Below are 13,336 nucleotides of genomic sequence, written 5' to 3'. Positions count from 1 at the left end.
TCTCTCTCTCTCTCTATATATATATATATATATATATATATATATATATATATATATTCTATATCCTATATATATATATATAAACTCTTGTTCCTTTCCAGTCTCCAGTTTTAACCTTTTGGTCAGTCTCTCTGTATTGCACAGGATGAATTATCTTCTGATACATTTAAACAGTTAAACAGCATGATTATAACTACCTTTTAGCTCACAAAGTGCAACATGGATTTAAGATTATAGTATTCTCCCAAGCTATCATGTAAAATGCTGATAATCAATAATGTTTTTATTAACATTTAGGGATATGCCTATGGCTATTAATAAACCATATTACTACAGTGGAGTATCATTGTTGAGTTTTAACAAGAAAAAGAAAGCATGACCATGTAACCCTAGTTTCAGCATCTTTCCACTGGTTACCAGTTAAATATTGAATTGACTTTAAAGTCTTGCTGCTGACCTTTAAGACCTTGAATAGTCTGGGTCCATCTTACACCAAGGGTCTGCTTTGCTGCTACATTCCCCAACACAACCTGCTGTCAGCTAAAAATGATCTCCTTTCTGTGGAAAGAGCAAAATTACAAACTATGGGAGATCGTGCTTTTTGCTCTTTGGCCCCTCGTCTCTGGAACTCCCTTCCAAGGTCTATCAGGGACTCAGAGTCTGTGTCTATGTTAGAATCACTCCTCCAGACTCATTTTTATACATTGGCTTACTGCAATGCATAGTTTTTATTGTATTGTTTTAAGTATATTTATGTATTTCTTTTTTTTTTTATGTAAAGCGCTTTGGGATTTCTTTTAATGAAAGGCACTATACAACATAAATTATTATTATTATTATTATATTATTATTATTATTATTATTATTATTATTGATTATTGTGATTACTGTGGTGCCATTCTATTAATGGGTTGGAGTAACACTAATGACACCACGGTAAGATAATACCCAACACGGTAAAATCGAACACGATAGTAATTTGTTCCATAAAAACGTTATGGTAATGGATAATTATCTGATAACGTAACGGTAACATCACCGTGATGGAACAGTAAATCCTATTAAACAATTTTGGTTTTAAAACCATGGAATAGTCCGTACATGTAAATTACTGTTACGACCGAGGCTATGTCGAAGTAAGACACAAAAACTGTTTTGACAAAGTACGTGATTCCTAAGTAATATTAACGTAAGACAAACCGTCCGATTTCTGTATAACTCTATAACACGTTTATCAAGGGAGACGGGAAAGAGGAGTTTTTTCACATCTACAAATAGTGTAGGTTTGTATCAGACACGTTGTATGAAACATCAATCTACAGTTACTGTCTCTAGGGTCAGGCTGGTACCCGTTGCTTAAATTTAACAGACTGGCCTTGCACCCCTCCTCATACTGGCAGCGCCTGGTCAGTGGACACTGTGCAGAACCACTTTGCCTGCTGGCACAAAGCAAAGTGTATTTCTTACTCAAAATGATCTTTAGTTACCAAGCTAAACATACATGTTATACTCCATCCTCAGAAACATATATTGCTTGGTATTCCATCTGAATTTCCTCACTTAAAGTGTAAAGTACAGTTTGTAACCAAAGACAAATGCATTACAAGACCTGAAAATAGCCTTTGCTTTATGTCTTTCCGTGACCTGTACTTGTCAGAAGGCTGAAGACACAGGTGTAGATTTTCCTGGCTGAGCCCTTTACCTCCTGGACTTGGTATCTTGGAAACATCCGTTGCTAAGATACATAAGGGAAAAATGTATTGGCTTGACAGAGGGAAAACCAATCGATCTTCCCAGGAGCCATATGCATTAGGTACATATAAGCTGTTACTAATACTATGACTGACCCTGTTAGAAACAGCCACCACTGGTTTTAAGATGTTTGCAAACACAACCAAGTTTATTTAATAATAGTTTTTTTTTTTTTTTTTTTTTTTCTACATTCAGTAGGCACATTTTTTAAATTAACTTGTTATTGTTGGCTTTTAAAATACCAATTTTCAGCATTTAAAGCAGTTTCCTGGACTTTGCTCAAAAGAAAAGCTGTTGCCTGGCTGCTGTGGCTCTAAAGCTGCGTGCTGCTTTTTGAACCAGCATTGGAGCCCTTCCAAATGCCCAGCACACCATCCTCATTTACTGTAAATGTATTCACAAAATGTATTTACCCTTGTACAGAACCTTCTAAGTGAAGCGCTTCACCAAACCTATTTGCACTAAGTGCCAAAGGGAGCCTTAAGACTCCAATCTGCCTGTGTGTTGTTTAGCTTGGTTGAAACGACAGGTGCTTATGTTCATCTGGGTGAAACCACACATTTGTTACTGGACAGTACATATTGTTTTTGCATATTGACAAACAATAAAAACAGTTCATCTCAACCTGCATAGGAGCTCACCTCTTTAGCAATAGGGATAGTGCCTGGAATTAAAAGGAGGCTTCCTCCTCCTAGTAGCCCTTACAATGTTCTTATCATCTAAACATAGAGAAGAGCTGTAGAGTCAGTGCCTGGGCTAACAGGGGGGGGGGCTGTCACTTTGCAATCACTTTAAAGCTGCTTGGTGTTTTTTGTTAAGCCTCCTGTGATCAGAATGCCATGGACAGCTGTAGAGTTAGTGCATGCTATGCACAAGGGGCTTTCACCTTGCTGTGGCTCTGTTGTTGCCCATGGCAGCTTTAGCCTCTCAGGGACTTGAGAGCTGCAAGGAGCCGCTAGAGTGGTGCTAGGTATAGACTTGGAGCTGTCACACTGCTGTGAATGTAAAGTAGTATGTGGCACCTTCCTTCCACCCTGGGAACAGAAGCAGTTACATCAGCCGCTGTAGGGCAGGCTTTTTGTGCACCTGGGTAAGCCTTGTGGGCTGACACAGTGAATACAAAAGGTATATATTAGATTATCAACTGACAAGGATAGGCATAGGGTTGTGTTGAGGTGAGTCAAGGTGGTTAAGTTGATCTGAAGCCTACAATCAAGGCTAGATTTTGGTCTTGACTTTCATTTGGCTGAGCATACCCTACAATATACAGAAGTCATCAAATGTTGTTTTAAGGGGGAGCTTTTACTTGGATACCAAAATTGAAAGGATGACACAGTTGCAAAAAGTTATCTTTACAGATCCAAATAAACGCAGAAATAAGTAGTAACTGCATTCTACACCCCCCCCCCCCCCCCCCAATTAACCTAGTATCTGTGAATAAAAATATAAAAACAATTTAAAACAATATGTTGAAAAAGGAATTGCAGTGATACATATAACATAGTACATCATTTTTTTTTTTTTTAGATTACACCTGTGTACAGTTTATCTAAAGATTTTTAGGCAAAAAGATTTTTACAATTGTTAACATTGTGGTGTATCGATATAAGGTATATTCCAGGTTATACTTTTGTAATATAAACGTTATGAAAAAAATTAAATTTTTTTTTTATATATATATATATATATATATATATATAATATATATATATATATATATATATATTATATATATAGATAGATAGATAGATAGATAGATAGATAGATAGATAGATAGATAGATAGATAGATAGAGTGCTACCCCATTATAATACGACCTGTTATAGTTCGGAATTGGTTGTAACACGGTAAGGTCATGGCTCACATTTCACCCAAAATGCAATTTGGCTTGCAAACGTTGGGTGAACGTTCCAGATATACAATACAAAGCATGACGGACAGCAGTCTGTCTCTGTTTCTTGATGATTTTCATGCGGAATAATGCAGAATGAAAAACAAATTACATTATAGATTAATGTTGCAAAATATTGCACAGGCAGTTGTTTTGAAGTATGTATTTTACTGTTAATGCATACGGGTTGAATGTAAAATATTTTATATGTTATGCTTCACAGTATTTTTATATTTTATGTCTACTTTATGCATTATAAATAATTCACATGCTCTCTGTAAAGGCCTCTGTAGAAAATGACTTTCGGTCACTACAGATATCAGTTTATTTCCAACCACCAGGACAGAAGTGAAAGGGTATATATCCTTCTGCAAATTTGTTGAGGCTTTTACATTTCTATATAGATATTAAATGCATCTTGAAGTTATTCTTCAGAATGCAAATTTTGAATCATCACTCCCGGTTTTCTTTAGATACTAATGAGGTCTTTAGGTGTGATATGCTACAGTTTGTTTTTTATATTATAATCTTGCCAGTTTAATTGTAACAAATTCTGACATCTAAGCATATCACCAAATGTCATGCTGTGGAATTAAAATGATAAATTTTTATTAAACTATAAAGTAGAACTCTGGCTAGCGACACTTTAATTAGCATGCTTTCAGTTTGGTGTGTTCTTTGAAGTGCTGGCAGGGATAGGCTGTAATGCCAATGTTATATAATAGTACTGCATTTTCCTAATTGAATTTGCTGGCTCTAAGATCCCAATACTAAGTTATCCAGATTCAATTTGTTTGCTCTAAGATCCCAGCATAGAATACTCTTTACTGAAATTGCTTTGCTTATCTTTATTGAATGCTTTATTACCCACAGACACTAATCTTCCTCAAAAACCTACAGTTGAGAGGTCAAACTGAGTGGGAGCAAGAATAAAACAACAAACTATGAGAGGGTAAACAAAGATAAACCGAGTATATCATATTTTTTTGAGAAATACAGATTTCTGCGTACAGTATTATTTGGTCAATCAGATACAACAATACAAGGTTTATTATTAGCCTTATTCACAGCACAGAGTTTTGTTTCACTGGTAGTAAGCAACTGTGGGAGCTTAAAAACAAAACGGGGGACCAATGGCATCAAAATGGGATTCTGTTCCAAATGATGAAATAATCAATATGTTCTGTACACTGCACTAATATAGACAATTAGAGCATTAGCTGAAAGTAGTGGAAAAGCACTGACAGTTCATTAATTAACTTCCAACAGGAAGCAACATTAGTGTAATTGTTTTTAAACATACTGTAGCCTACAGTGCATCTCTTGATCAGAATAGCAGCCAGAACCAGCTAAATCAAAAACAAAAGAACCAGATACATCAAAAACAAAAGAACCAACTATATCAAAAACAAAAGCTAAAAGAACTGATATGGTTGGCACTAAGATAATGCTGAGTGTTCTGTATTACCAGTAAATGAAATGGCTCTAAAGTTTTCAGCAATGAGTTCCTCACATTGAACACTGCTTTGTTGGCATTAAATCTGGAATTGTCACATGGAAAACTGAAGCTACCTGTACAATCTGTTCAGAAGTAGACTAATTGGATATTCTCTACTCAGACCAATTATATACAGTATGGTCCTACCACATTCCGATATCAAATTAGTTGTGGTGAGGCATGTCTAAAAGCATTGCCATAAGCATGTCCAAAATTGCTGTGAGCTCAAGCTCTGGCAAAATATTTCACTTGAATACATTTATAAAAGATGGATATTGTGTGAAGCACTTCCATTATAGATTCGGATCCCTGCAGATACGATGATATTAAAAGTTCCATATAGCTGCTCCTGCAAACTAGCCTAGCTTTTTTGTACAGTGGTTAAGACACTGACTTGGAGAGTGGTCACTACTACATGTCCATCCTCTGCCTTGTTTTAACAACACAGGAAATATTTTCCTTTCTAGCACTGTCATCTTTAAAGCAGGCCTGTATTTCATATTAAGTCTAAATTCAAAGAGACATAGGGGTAATTTCCATGTAAAAACAAAAATAAGTCTCACCATTCGGGTTGTCTATGCTTCCGTGTAGTTTTCTTTTAGCTTGAGAAATTATCCTTCCAAATGCAAATAACCTTACGGGCAGGCATAGTTAGTGTCTGATTTAATTTGGCATTGTGTGACTTACTTAAATCAGGTTTCCATGAAGTTTTTTCAGTTGTCTTAAAACACAGCCAGCCTCATTTGGCCAAAACAATGGAGCTAAAATACCAGCATTTAGTTTAATGTTATAAAAATGATCCAGTCAAAATGTTTAGCACACTACATTTTTTATATATTGGTAGTATATCTAAAATAGATTACCCCACACACCCGCATTTCCCACTTATAAAGACATAATAATAATAATAATAATAATAATAATAATAATAATAATAATAATAATAATAATAATAATAATAATAATAATAATAAATACGGGAATCCGAATTCCACAGGGATGGTGCCAATTTGTGGAAATAACTTTTTTTTTTGCTTTTATGTTTTCATACTTTTAAAACAAACATTGCTCAGTGAATTAGGCTCAAGCCTGATATTGTCAGTAGCCTTCAGCAATAACACAGCTATGCTAATGTAATACATACTTTGATACAAATGTCACTTTTTGTCCCCTTGGTAGGTACCCATGATAGATTCTGCTTGAGGCTAGTGTACAATAAATTGCATCTTATTGCTAAGGGACAGAAAAGTCTAGGCTAAAGCAATCAGTAATCCAGTGACCAATCACAAAGATACCGAAATTAAAGAAGGGTTTTTTCATGTATGTATGTATTATTGCAAAGACTAAATATATATATATATATATATATATATTATATATATATATATATATAAATATATATATATATATATATATATATATATACAGTATTGTGCAATAGTTTTAGGCAGGTGTGAAAAAATACTGTAAAGTAAGAATGTTTTCAAAAATAGACATGCTAATAGTTTATATTTATCAATTTACAAAATGCAAAGTGAGTGAACACAAGAAAAATCCACATCAAATCAATATTTGGTGTGACCACCCTTTGCCTTCAAAACAGCATAAATTCTTCTAGGTACACTTGCACACAGTTTTTGAAGGAACTCGGCAGGTAGGTTGGCCCAAACATTTTGGAGAACTAACCACAGTTCTTGTGTGGATTTAGGAAGCCTCAGTTGCTTCCCTCTCTTCATGTAATCCCAGACAGACTCGATGATGTTGAGATCAGGGCTCTGTGGGTGCCATACCATCACTTCCAGGACTCCTTGTTCTTCTTTACGCTGAAGATAGTTCTTAATGACTTTTGCTGCATGTTTGGGGTCGTTGTCATGCTGCAGAATAAATTTGGGAAAAATCAGATGCCTCCCTGTTGGTATTGCATGATGGATAATTATCTGCCTCTACTTCTCAGCATTGTGGAGGCCATTAATTCTGACCAAATCCCCAACTCCATTTGTAGAAATGCAGCCACAAACTTGCAAGGAACCTCCACCATGCTTCACTGTTGCCTGCAGACACTCATTCGTGTACCACTCTCCAGCCCTTCGGTGAACAAACTACCTTCTGCTATGGCCAAATATTTCAGATTTTGACTCATCAGTCCAGAGCACTTGGTGCCATTTTTCTGCACCCCAGCTCCTGTGTTTTCATGCATAGTTGAGTTGCTTGGCCTTGTTTCCATGTCGGAGGTATGGCTTTTTGGCCGCAAGTCTTCCATGAAGGCCACATCTGACCAGACTTCTCCGGACAGTAGATGGGTGTACCAGGGTCCCACTGTTTTCTGCCAATTCTGAGCTGATGGCATTGCTGGATATCTTCCGATTGTGACGGGAAGTAAGGATGATGTGTCTTTCATCTGCTGCAGTAAGTTTCCTTGGCCGACCACTGCATCTTATATCCTCAACGTTGCCCGTTTCTTTGTGCTTCTTCAAAAGAGCTTGGACAGCACATCTGGAAACCCCTGTCTGCCTTGAAATTTCTACCTGGGAGAAACCTTGCTGATGCAGTATAACTACCTTGTGTCTTGTTGCTGTGCTCAGTCTTGCCATGGTGTATGACTTTTGACAGTAAACTGTCTTCAGCAACCTCACCTTGTTAGCTGAGTCTGGCTGTTCCTCACCCAGTTTTATTCCTCCTACACATCTGTTTCTGTTTCAGTTAATGATTGTGTTTCAACCGACATATTGAATTGATGATCATTAGCACCTGTTTGGTATAATTGTTTAATCATACACCTGACTATATGCCTACACAATGCCTGACTTTGTGCAAGTGTACCTAGAAGAATTGATGCCTGTTTTGAAGTCAAAGGGTGGTCACAGCAAATATGGATTTGATGTAGATTTTTCTTCTGTTCACTCACTTTGCATTTAGTTAATTGATAAATATAAACTATTAACATGTTTTTTGAAAGCATTCTTACTTTACAGCATTTTTTCACACCTGCCTAAAACTTTTGCACAGTACTGTGTGTGTGTATATATATATATATATATATATATATAATATATATAATATATATATATATATATATATATATTATATATAATATATATTATTTGTAGTAGCTTCAGTATTTTTTATAACCTTGCCTGTAAAACAACTTAACTATAGAGCACTTTTTTATGAGTCAAATAGCAATAATCTGAAGCTGAATAAATGGCGTCACGTAAAAAACATATGATTTCCGGATATGTTTCCATGCAATTGTATCGCTTTTTATTGTGAATAGGCGATTTACCCTGCCTTTGAAGTGGTACAATGTTTTACACATGCACTTTCTATAATGTGTGGGATGTGCGTGGTATGTAGCTCCCATGAACACTATGATAAGTTGGTAAGTTGAGGTTAGTTGTCAGTAATTTTGTCACCAGTGACAAGTTATTAGTGGTAAAAAAAAAAAAAATCTGCAATACCTGTAAATACTACTAGGAGACCTACGGCATTATACCTGATTTAGTTCTGGTCCATATGTTTTTTGGGTCAATAGTGCTGTGTTTCTATGCACTGTTTTATTTTATAACCATGAGACAACTGTATTAGGTGCTGTTAGCGGGCCATGGAATAAATCAGCCTCATAAAAACGTCAGACTCTTGGTAACTGTGTTCGTGTGAGAAACAAAAAAATTCAATAAATAAATAGTACCAAGTACCAAATATAGGAAGTGTTCATGGAGGGCCATTTATTTCTTTAAATCTGAACACCCTTCCATCCAACAGTTAATGTAGATCTCAAATACAGGGCTCTGTCCCCAACATTCGTTATTTTTATTAAATTACCTTGTTTTCTAGCTACAATTAAACTAAAACTGTAACAGACAATTATTATGGGTTTCTGAAAATGATTCAAAATCAAAAAAATGTATTAGCCCCAAAAGGTATCAAACCAAACAAGAAAAGTCAAGTCCAGTATGATCTCCTACAGTGATTCTGTTGCTATCCATACATGATATCTATCTAACTGCAGTTTGTTCTTCTCACAGAGCCTCAGGCAGATTATGATTAGTAGTTGGCACACCTTGCTCAATAACTCAGTAGTCTTTATGAGTACACCTGTTTTGAGGAAGTGCAAATTGCTGAAATGAGTAAAGCTAAAAAGATGGTATACATATAAAAAATGCCAATGCATCTGTGGAGTAGCGGCCGATCAAGGCTGGTCTGCGCCCTTGATAGAGTGTACACAGGCTTCGAAACTGCAGTTTAGCACTTCCTTGCACACTTGTATTATTCCAAACAAACAAAACAGAGGAGAAAAAATAAATACATAAATAAAACAGTGCCAAAGCTATGGTTATCATGGTATATCTGTTCTCTCTCTTTCACAGTTTTTTTCCACACTTTTCAGGCTGGCATGCACCTTCACTGAACTAAATACAGAAATACAACAGTGCCCAAGCTATGGTTATCATGGTATATCCTTTCTCTCTCTTTTACAGTTTTTTCTCACTTTTCAGGCTGTCATACGCCTTCACTGAACCATCTCTCTAAACAAACATTTCCTTTGTCATTTTATAGTGTGGCCAGATGTAATTGCTAATAAATAAATCACCGCCTGGCCACATTCTACATTTTCTCAATGAACTAATTAAATGCTTAAACAATTAAACATGCAATACTGCATGGTTGTGCATCTTGGCTCCCTGATGTTTCTCCACACGTAAGCCAAGATGGCCATTAGTCAATTTTTTAAATGTACAGGGCCTCTGCTCTGTCACAACATCATGTAAGAAACATTGGAACATGCAGCATAAACAAGTATAGCATGAAATGCTTTAAAGTAATAGTTCTGGATGTTATAATAGCATTCTGCACAATAACATTTTTTAATATGGCATTTGAGCAACCAGGTTGGGTAGTGTTTCATAAATGTAAAATTAACTTGGGATGTTAACTGTTAATCTAATTATAAAACAGAAAGTAGCTGTTTTGATAGAGGAAAAAAAAAAAAAGAAAACAGGATCACACGCATTGGCATTACCAGAATTAAGATTCAGTTATGAGAATAGGCATAAGACTTTTGAAGGATCTCAAGTAAAGAGGTACTGACAGGATTGCTTACCTTATGTTACCATGTTAAACACTGTTACTGCAAATGCAAAATGAAAAACAAAATTTTCTTTGAATTTTCTGCACTAACAGATTGATATCTGAATGATCACACAATAGAGAAAGGGAAGGAGATGCAGGAACTGCATCCCAAGCAGACCAACGAGAATAGACAACACCTGTGCGTTTCAGAAAAGTGAAGATGAAATCATTCAAAAAAGCAGACCTGGTAGTCATTACATGGACTATATCCTTAGTTTCTTAATCCCTTTAGTGTACACTGCTGCTTCAGTACTCGGTACATAGCCTGTGGGCCAGAAATGGTCTGCAACTACATGAGTGAATCCACAGTTGGACATTGATAAATAAAGTTATTTTAAAATATGTTTTAGCACAAAGTGAAATGGAATGCTAGCACATGCATACCAAGTGCTTAATTTGTTTGTAGATGTTATTGAATTTATTTCTGAAATCTATATTTTAAATGTATTCATGGAATAATCCCTGACTTTATAAAATAATAATTCCAACTCATTGACCTATTTATAAATCTAATTGATTATCACTGCATCAGGTGATACAGGAATAAACGAATCAAGCAACACCCTTACTCACCACTTTCAAGCAAACCTTCCATATGTATCTTTCACTTCCATATTTAGAAATAGTACTGTTAGAATGTGTCTGCAGCTTCTGCTTTTGGATGGAGAGACAGTACTAGTGCTTTAGTTTACTTATCAACTTACATTTTTTTTTTTTTTTTAAGTGATCAAGAAACTGTCCTTGAAAATGAGAGCTTAGTCCAAACCAAGAGAATAATCGCCAGAGAGAGTTCTGGGAGTTAGTTCTCCTTGATAGAGTTTTGAATATTTCCAATCTGAAGGCCTGTCTCGAGAGGTTCTTTCACAGTTTCAAGGATGCTATTGAAGTGCACGTCTTGTTTGGTATTTAAGTAAGTGGATCTGAATCCCAGTGCACACAACTAAACAAAATTAAAATACAGATACTCATGCAATGCTTTTATTATAATATTTTTTTTTAATATTAGACACCAACGTTTCTAAAACATCCATGAGCAGATTTTCAAATATCTGTATTCCAAATTGTTAATGTCAGTTTCACATAACTACTTTTTTCTGAAAGGAAAACACTAATTACAATTTAGACTACTTACAAGCTCAAACTGTCCTAGTTGTTTAGCAGTGATGGTTGGTGGTGCTGGATGTTCTCTGCTGTAGGTAAGATAACCACAGGATCTGTTCCCTAAGTTTGTGAGAGAGAGAAAACTAGGTTGTAACTGCCATTTAACCAGAATTAGTTTTGTAAGAATGGGCTAAAGATATTGTAAATTTGGTCAGCCGAGTGAAGATATACAGTATTTCAAAGCTGAATTTCTCTCAGTGTTTTGTTTTATACTAATTGAAAGGTTTTGTTTCTGTTCTAAGAACAACCTGGTGCAGTAAGTAGGTATATGGAGACAGTAGGAAAAAAAAGAATACATGTGCCATAAAATGTTAGCTGCTGTGTCTGCCACGTTTGTATGAGTTTCGCCAATAATACATGGTGGGAAGTTTGGGATTCCCAGGGGGAACTGCACCTAATCCTTTGTCAGGGGCACTAATGGGGCTCAGACAGAAAGTGGAAAGGGGTGAAAATGCACCTACATATATACATGCGGTTAGTTTAAAATGTAAGTAAATAATAATAAAAAACACCTAAAATAAATAAATAAATACATAACACACACACAAAGCTGATTTATATCTTTGTTTAAACAACTCTTTATTGAATAAACAATGTTAAGTGCTAGGTCTTTTAAAAATATATATTTTATTTATTTAAAAAACACAAATCAAGTAACAAAATATTATTATTATTATTATTATTATTATTATTATTATTATTATTTATTAGTATTATTAGTAGTAGTAGTAGTAGTAGTAATAATAATAATAATAATAATAATAATAATAATAATAATAATAATAATAATAATAATAATAATAATTTGTCATCACATTCCTCTGCAATAAATTTGAAGTCGCATTGTTGCATAGCATTGCAAAAAACAAACCAAAAAAAGGTCCTAAAGTGGCCAGGTAGTGTATGAGTGCCTGTTCACTTTCTGTTGCTTGGATAAAGGCGTCTGCCAAACTAATAATGAGTGTGTAGAATGTATGAGTAATAAGTTATGAATCCTATAGTTATCATAACAGAAAATTACACTGGAAACATTTAAATTAGGGAACACTGAAAACACAGGGAAATGGTTGCTGCCTTGTTTATTAAAATAATATAATATTTTAATGGCCACTGGTTCTTTTAGATTATATATGATGGAATCCTTAGATATTCTATAAATATCATATATATATATCCCTGGGACTTGTTTTCAGTTTGAAAACGTACACAATTTACTGCTAGCCCCCCCCCCCCCCCCCCCACAACGCCATAGCCCACTATTGTACCATCCACAAACATGTAGGTGGTGGTGTGTCTGTGAAGGACTGACGACTTCAATGAACAGTCTTACTGGTCGGCATGAGCTCAATACCGATAACGTGGACCCAATTGCACCGTGTGGACTTACCTCCCAGTACAGTGACTCACCTCCCAGCTTGTTCCACACATAATGCAGAAGCCATCAAAGGGGCTCAACGGTAGGGCGGACGGGGTGTTCCTCCACAGCAAAGCTTTCCTCCTGGGATTTATGATGGTAGTCCTCTGGAGTCGCCCCACGCGGTTGAGGATGGCAGCTTTTAGCATGGGGTAATCCATCATCGCCTCCGGATCCAGGGTTCTCACCGCCGCCTGCGCCTCCCCCATCAGCTGTGGTAGGAGGCTGGTAGCCCATTGCGCTTGGGCCAACCCGGCAGAGATCGCCATGGCCTCGAACACCTCCAGGTAGGCGTCTGGCTGATCCTTTGCCATCCTTTTTGTGGGCTGCTGTAGCATGGGGTCGGGTGCAGCCACTCTGGCACCCCCCTGCACCACTTCGGTTAGGATTTGGCGCAGGAGGTCCATCACAGTAGTGAACTGCTGCGGATCTATTCTGCCTTCTTTTTTTATTATTATTGTGCACTGCTTTGTGTGGGCAGTGCCAGTGA

The sequence above is a fragment of the Polyodon spathula genome, chromosome 12 (assembly GCF_017654505.1).
Source record: "Polyodon spathula isolate WHYD16114869_AA chromosome 12, ASM1765450v1, whole genome shotgun sequence".
Lineage (NCBI taxonomy): Eukaryota > Metazoa > Chordata > Actinopteri > Acipenseriformes > Polyodontidae > Polyodon > Polyodon spathula.
Note: the sequence above shows the minus strand (reverse complement) of the source record.